This window comes from Trachymyrmex cornetzi, unplaced genomic scaffold, assembly GCF_001594075.2.
Source record: "Trachymyrmex cornetzi isolate Tcor2-1 unplaced genomic scaffold, Tcor1.1 scaffold247, whole genome shotgun sequence".
In the NCBI taxonomy this organism is placed as follows: Eukaryota; Metazoa; Arthropoda; class Insecta; order Hymenoptera; family Formicidae; genus Trachymyrmex; species Trachymyrmex cornetzi.
In genome coordinates, this window is record NW_017297134.1 from 89,265 (window position 1) to 97,521 (window position 8,257).

An 8,257-nucleotide genomic window follows, 5' to 3' on the forward strand; every position below is an offset into this window, starting at 1 on the left:
TTTCTACGACTTAAGACCCTACGACTGCTACGATTTCTATTGTAGATCCCGCATAAGGCGTCGTCTACAATACACGAAGTAAGAAGTAAGAGTAAGAAATTGACCAATCACAGTCGATTATTCTTCTCACATTCGACTGTGATTGGTCAATTTCTTACTCTTACTTTTTACTCCATGTATTGTAGACGACGCCTTAGACTTAGGACTACCGATTACGACTCATTGTAGAATCAGCATATAATTAATATCGGGAGTGCCATTTTGAGTGCCGATTTTTGTAATTTTTGCGATGAATAGTACGCAATCCGTGATTAACTGTGTTTTTGCGAGTGTGTAGTGTGCGTGTGCAACGGAAGCTGAGACGAGGCCTGGGAGGCATCGGGCGACGGCGGAGCAATCCAGGGGTAAGTCTGTCTTATTATTTATTCATTATTTGAGTTTAGTGTAGTCAATTCTATCTGTTTCCGTTTATTTTTTTTTCGAATCATTCAAAGGTAAAAATCAGACAAAACAATTTCTACTCGGAAAATTTTATAAAAATTTAATAATAATTTTACAAAAATTTGTATTTAATAAGATAGAGAAATCTTTTTTGAAAGTTATAATTATTTTATAGTGCGTAATAATTTTTTTTTAACTCTCAAGAAGTCGCGGGCAGATTATATTTTTATTAAAATATATTTGAAAAAGTAAAACGCCAACTAAAAATAAACTGCTTTGCCGTTGCCATTTCGGGGATATTTCATACAAGCTGTATACATAACTCGAATTGTTTTTACTTAACTTTTAATCAGTATACGTTTTTAATCAGAAAGTTAAAGTATAATCAGTTTATAAATTCATACGTGTATCTCTCAGAAACACGTATCTTTTATCAAAGTTTTAGCGACTTCTGTAGAGTTAAATATTAATTGTTTTGATCGCTGCTATAATTTCGGTTTTATATTTTACAGATAACGACGTAGTAATGACACTACGATCCGCTGCTGTACATCGTACCGGGGTGAGTCTGAAATTATTTTGAATTGGAGTAAAGGATTTGTGAATAATACAGATAATTGTACCTAAAATCTCATAGATCCACTGCCTTGAGATGAATAAGCTAAGATAGATAAGTGCAAATTAATACGTAAATTAATGCGAATCATAATCACATAGCGTGTCCCCATATAATTAGTAAAATAATTTAGTAAAAACATGCTAATGATTATTGCATTTACGTATACTAATAATAATTATATTTATATGTTAACATTAAATTCTATTAATTTTTGTAACGCGTTAATTTTTTATCCTAATCTTTCATAGCTTATTCATTCATATTTAATGATAATATTAACTGGTATTTGCGAACTTATAACATTTTACTGTTATACTGGAAAAAATCAAAAGATGAAATCATCACTAAAAATTGATATTTTAACTATGAGAACAAATAATAAATCGTTGTAAGTTTAAGCGTGGAATCCATGAACTTTATGCAATGTTATTAGATCGCATATGATTTCGGTATTTCTGTATGCAAGGATCAGACATTCACGTTATACAAACTTCTTTCAATCTTTTGAAATTAATAGGGAAACGTGTATATGTGCATATAGAAAGTTTTCCTGCGTGCAAAAATGTCGCTATAAATGCCGTGCAAATATGTATCTATGAAAATGAGGTACAAACTCGGAGGCCGATATCTGTCGAGTTCACTGCAACATACTGCCTCGTCTCCAATATCAAATTGGTCTACGTCCCTATATGCCCTATAATAGCGATCGTGTTTTTCCTTTGTCTCCATTTCGGCAATTGTTCCATAGATATTCTCGCTGAAAGCTGCCGCAAAGTATCGGAATTGTTTAAACGTACATCACTTACATTACAAAACGAACATCAATTTTCACCATCATAACTTTGTTAAGAAATTCAATTATTTTAATGCGTTTATTTATTATATGATCTGAAGAGGGCTCAAAGCTAGAGCCGAAATGTTATCAATCATTGTAAACTATTTATTTTTATATTTAGATTATACGTTATTATATTAACTGCATGAATAATTTTTTAGCGCACCGATACGCACCTGACTCCTATATATATTTTCGTGTTTCTAATTCGGTGTCGGCTGCGTTCAGCAGAGAAAGCAACTTTGCAACTGTTGTAAATGATTGGTCTTGCTCTTCCTCATCGAATCTGAATGTATAAAGCAATCATATAGAAGAATTTTACAACAGTTGCAAAGCTGCTTTCTCTGCTGAACGCAGCCATTGTTCGTTATATCTCGATCGCGTTTGTGATAACGATTGAACGTTTGATAGCAATCGTTTTCACGCTGCAGATCGATTTATTTACTGCGAAAATCGTGAAAATGATATTCGGTTGCGAAATCCAACAAATGCATCTGCAAATAGCGGGTATTTGGTGCGTGGTTGGGGACGAGGGGAGGCGAAAGAGAAGCGAGAGAGAAGAAGGAGAAGAGAGGAGGGATTTTTGTGGGGTGCGAGCCGTTATGGTCAGGATTAACCGCGGCAGAACTTGGGGTTCACTCCCTTTGACCGACGCACTTAGAACAACAATAACTCACTAATCCAAGCGGGCCCTGCACCCGGGCGCCGATGAAAAATGTAAAAATCCGGAAAACCACTGCTCCGTGACAGTTCAATACATTTTAAATGCGTTCCGGCGCATTTGTGGGATACGATAAGCAACCGCGGGATCCGGAGCCACGCGAACGCCCCAATATGTCGGTTATTTATCGTCAGATTTATGGAATAAATGAATAGGAGAGAGCCCACACTTGTCGCGGCAATCCTCAAATATATGCTTTTCCGTTTTTATTATTAACGTTTCGCACGATACGTCTGATGGAATCGCAAATTTCTGAGAAGTCAGACGAGTGCGTCGCACCGCTCGCGCGAATGAATCGGAACGCGAATCGTAAATTATAAATTATGCATCGCGTCGAGATCGCTCTGATGACGGGAAAATAATACATAAATTATTCACAGAGACGCGAATAATACGCGTTACGGAAAATACGCAATGAGCCGGACGAGGGAAATGGGATAGATCGATGCGCTGAACGTTGATGAGAGAAGAAAAAAAAAAGGGTAGGAGGGTTGGTGGAATGCCTTTATATGCCGCATCTCTATGGGATTCTTTCACGACACGCCGATTTAAAACGCCTTTTAAGACGGTCGTAGGGCTCGGGTGGAATTGTGCCGTGCTGAATCGAGCATTGAACTCTATATACGCCCGGTCAAAGGGAGTGTACCCTCTTGACGCTCCATAAGTTGCATTCCTATTTTCTGTCGTAATAAGGAAGCTCGTCGTGCCAATAAAACGCGATCGACTGTAATGGCGATGATTAAAAGAGCAATATGTAAAGCTAAACGTACCAGGACGCGACGTGCAGAAAAGGAAAGAGAAAAAATGAGCAAAATTCGGATATGCGACGAATCCCTTCGGGTTGCTCGAAGGCGCGAATGATCGTCTCGGAGGCCCGCCTTCTAGCCGCGATAAACGCCTCGAGTTTTTTAAAGCATCTCGCGATCCACATAAGGAGCGAGAACAAGCCGCTCGGCAATCATACGGAAAACAAAAGCACGGCTGGGCTGTGCATTATAATACAACGAGCGCATTCGACAGCCCCAAAACTGCTGCTTTGCAATTCGGCGCGCGCGCTCCACTCATATATATTATAGTTTTTACATAATCGCGTTTCGTCACCGAACACGACATTCATTCGATAGTTTGCCCGCCATGCGAAAAGTCGTTATTATAGGGCGCGTACGTGATAATAACACGTATGTATAATGTATAGCTGTGAGAGAATCGCGACGTAGTCGCATTTCTTTCAGGATAACACTTACATACTTTGCGGTAACGTTCGCTTTTCAATGACTGTTCGCGCTCTTGAAAGTTTCGTGCATACACATATACATATATGTGTGTGGAAGAGAATGCATCATTGTGTTCAGCAGAAAAAGTAGCTTTGCAACTGTTGTAAAACATGTTGTCTTTAACATGATTGGTCTTGCCCTTAGTTCCTCACTGCATCGAAATGTATGAATCAATCATATTCAAGAATTTTGCAATAGTTACAAACCTGGTTTTTCCATTGAACGCAGCCATTACTACACGGAAAAAAAGATTAGCTGCCTGTCACAGCTAAAAATTAGGTATGCCAGCTAAATTTCAAATGGCAGTAGAGTACACTGAAAGAAAAGATTGGTTGCTGCAACAATTTAGATAGTAAAATATGGCATAGCATTTTTAATCGGCAACTAGTTTTTGGTTGTAACAGTTGTAGCACTAATTTTTAACGTAACTAAAAATGTTACTATCTAAATTGTTGCAGCAACCAATCTTTTCTTTCAGTGTATTATATATGGACACCTAAGGTTGTGTCTGCGAGGTCTAATTTCCATTAGCCGTGAGGTCTAAATATTATCATTGTAACAGACAAACATTTTACTATTATATCGAGGTATTGATAATTGCAGCAAAAACAATTTTCTGTGTAGCGGACAATTTGGTAGCAGGGCAGTTTCAGCAAACCATATTTGCTGCGTGGTAGAGACAATTTTCTTTTACACGGACATATCCGATAACTATGACAACTAACTTTATGTTGCTAAATAAATCGACTGTAACAGACATGCATATTTTGCTGTCACGTCCTTATATTAGCTACAGCAGCAAATCCTTTGTACGTATTAGCAAATTTCATAGCTATAGTAGCTAATGCAATTTCAGCTAATCAAAATGAGCTGTGATCAGAAACTATTTTTTTTCTGCGTATTAATAATAAGCGTTATATAGATCATTCATCGTTATACACTACGCCTTTTTTTCACCGCACAGATCTAAACGAAGCTGGCAGACTTTCACGCAGGAATAAAAGAAAAATACGGTGAACGTATAGTGGAAAAAAAAGCGGCATGCATTTTGAGTGAAGTTGAGCGTACCTTTCGAAAGCGTAGTGTCTCTCCTCAAATCTGTAACACATAAACAAGCTTCGTCACTACATCGTGGTATCGTAGAACTACGCGAAGGAGAGGTCATTGGTTCCGAACTCGTTTCATAAACTAGTTTCGACAAGCTCATCGGACGAGAAAGGGGGCGACGAAGGTAGGACCGCGAAGATTATTTCAGACGGTAGACGGGTAGTTTGGCGCACGTAGGTAGTTATACCTATAAGTAGACATAATCATCACCATTGTAGATAGGCAGACGGGCGAGGCTAATTTCCAAACCCTGTATTATAGTCCCCGAATCAACTTTTCTATAGTATAATAAGCTATTTTATATATGACGCGCGCTCTCGCAATTATATTAAGATTAGATAAGACATCGGCCTCAGTTTACAGGCGAATTTAAAAACCGTCGTACGAGAGTTGGGGAGGCAAACTCGGACACCTTTTACTTCTCTCGAAGGAAACACCCGAAGCGAGATATTATTTTGATAGGAGAGCAATAACAGCGGGATTTTCTTGCGCGCGAAACGAAATTCCGGAATAAATAAAGCGCCATTCGGAGTGTATTCACAATGCTGTTTACTTCTAAGCGGAGTTTCTTCCGACATTATCCGATCGAGAAGTCAGCGTTGCGGGCGTTTTTCCGATCCTGTTCGACGAAGCGACTACACGGTCCGGAATGCGAAGTCGTGCGATAAAAAGCGAATCAAATATCTACCGTTGGACCGAACCACTCGACTAATGAAAATACCTATTGTTATTCCTTTGGTTTTATGTCAAGAACTTTTCGTCGCGACATTTAGATTCCGTGCGGTATTCCGTTTTAAGAAAAAGTGACTTTGAGATGTCGCGGGTAATCGTCAAAATAACGGTACGAACGGTTTCCATTTGATGACACAAGTCAATACGAGTGTCGTTCTATCTTTGTTACAATTGTTACTCACTGAATGAATGTCGAGAAGAAAAATAGAATGATGTATCGATTTGAGTCGCATATACACGTAAAATCTCCGAGGGTGCGAGATCCTTTTCTTCTCGACGATATTCGGTGAGATGAAATGTCGGTCGGTTTCGATGGCGTAAGTTTTCGGTTCCTAAATCGGGCGGCGAAAACGTGAAAAACACTGGAGATCGGAACGAGCGGCATTCAAAATCCGCAAGGATGCGGCTCGGCGTGGCGTGGCGTGGCGTGGCGCGCGTTGCAGTTCCTGATTCGCATTTAAGTTAGCCTCACGTTCCGCCGGTGCACGTGATCCAGCTGCTCGAGAGGAATCCCACGTATCCGTGACGTCGCTACGTCTCCACCGCACCGCGAGCAGGCCGCATGCGAATACGCGGGTGCGCGCGAGACTTCTGTTCTGTCTAGCCGCGCTCTGACTCTGACTCTGACTCTCTGACTTATTAGGAATTCTGCACGCGGACCGCGTGCAGAAATTCGACGTCGCGGCACAGGCGCCACGTGTACTCGCCGGACGCACGTTCTTCTAATTTGCGATACGTCTTCGGACTGCTTAAAACTCGACCAACCTGTTTCCGTTCTGATGCCGGTCGATCGTGCCTCCCGTCTGCCAAACCGGAAGAGACGAGATAAAGAGACTGCATCTTTTCCTTTCCCTTTTTAAACTATCACTATTTTCCATTTATGCCTCTTTCTCTATCAATGCGCTTTAATTTTAATCTCTGTTCAACTAACTTTTTGTCTTCTTCTAGTTCTAAGAATTGAAAAAAGATGAAGAGCAAGCTGGATCGAGATTAAAGTTAAGTCTACCCTAACAGAACAAGACATCCTCAGGATTATCCTGAATATGTCCCAGGATATCCTGGACATTTTATGGACATGCATATCTCCACAGGACGTCCTGAGGATATTCTTGGGGCATCATCTTCAGGACATCCTCAAGACGTCCTTTGAACATCTTCAGGACGTCATGGGAATACCCTCAGGACATTCTTGAGACAGCTTCAGGACATCGTGGGGATAGCCCCAGGACGTCCTTGAGATAGTCTTAGGACGTCTTTGTGGGACTTTCTTATAGGACGTCCTAGTGGGACAGTCTCAGAACGTTCTTCAGAAAAGACTTCCGTAAAATTTTTTATATATAAATAATGTATTATATATGTATGTTACAAAACTATATACAACTTAGTATTTACATTAATTGAAAAATTCAGTTTTAAATATTTCAATAGAATATCCTTTTCTTTGATACTAACGTGATCATGTGCTAACAACAAAATATATTAAGTACATTTATATATACATTAATTAAGTTAATTTTATTATCTAAAAATTAAGAGTGTAGTGTAAGAAATTTAGAGGAAATATTGGGCATAACAGAGAAGCTATCAGCGTCGAGGCTGTGTGGCTCAATGGCAGGACGGAAGTCTATCAACTCAGAGGAAAGACAGACCAGGCCTCGGTTCAAGACTCGGAGCGCCCTGATATTTTTCTCGTGTTGTTGCTTATTTCTTACAGTAATTTGACCACGTTTACAATTGGCCACCTATTCACAACGCTTGAACAGTGGAAAATATTTTCCAGGCATCAGTTTCTGTGAGTGGATGTGATTATTTTATTTTACTTTTAATACATCCTGAAATAGTCCTGAAATCGTCCAGAAAGTCCTAAAATAGTCCTGAATATATCCTAAATTAATCCCCGATAATACCACAATGGATGTCCAGCGGATGTATGTGGGACATAATGAGGCGCTAATGTCATAGTCCATAGGACATCCATAGGACATCCTGCGGATGTCCCGTTTAGCCGGCAGGATGTCCATAGGACGTCCCTGTGTTATTAGGGTATATACATTGGTAGAAATGGGCATTTATACTGACACAAGTCGACCCAAATAAACATTTTATTTTTCTTGACATTCCACTGATTAATAAAGGTAGAACGACACTCGCATCGATTTGTGTCACCAAGTGGAAAGCATCTGAGGGAAAGGGAAAAGATTTTGACCGTTAAATCGCAGAGCATATTAACCCTTACCGTACAAGATACAATTTGATGCCTCATCCCTACCCAGCACATATTTGTTCGTGGAATATTTTCCGATTTTCCACTAGGAAGATTTGAATATTTGTAGAAGTTTCTTTTAAGAAGATAGATATTCTAAGAATATATTCTTATGTTTTCAAAAGTACACTATCCTAAATATTCTAATAACATTCCTCAAGATTATTCTCATAGCATATATAGAACATTCTATGCATATGTTGAATAATACAAGGAGTATTAATTAGATACATGTGCATTATCAATATTAATATGTTCGACACAT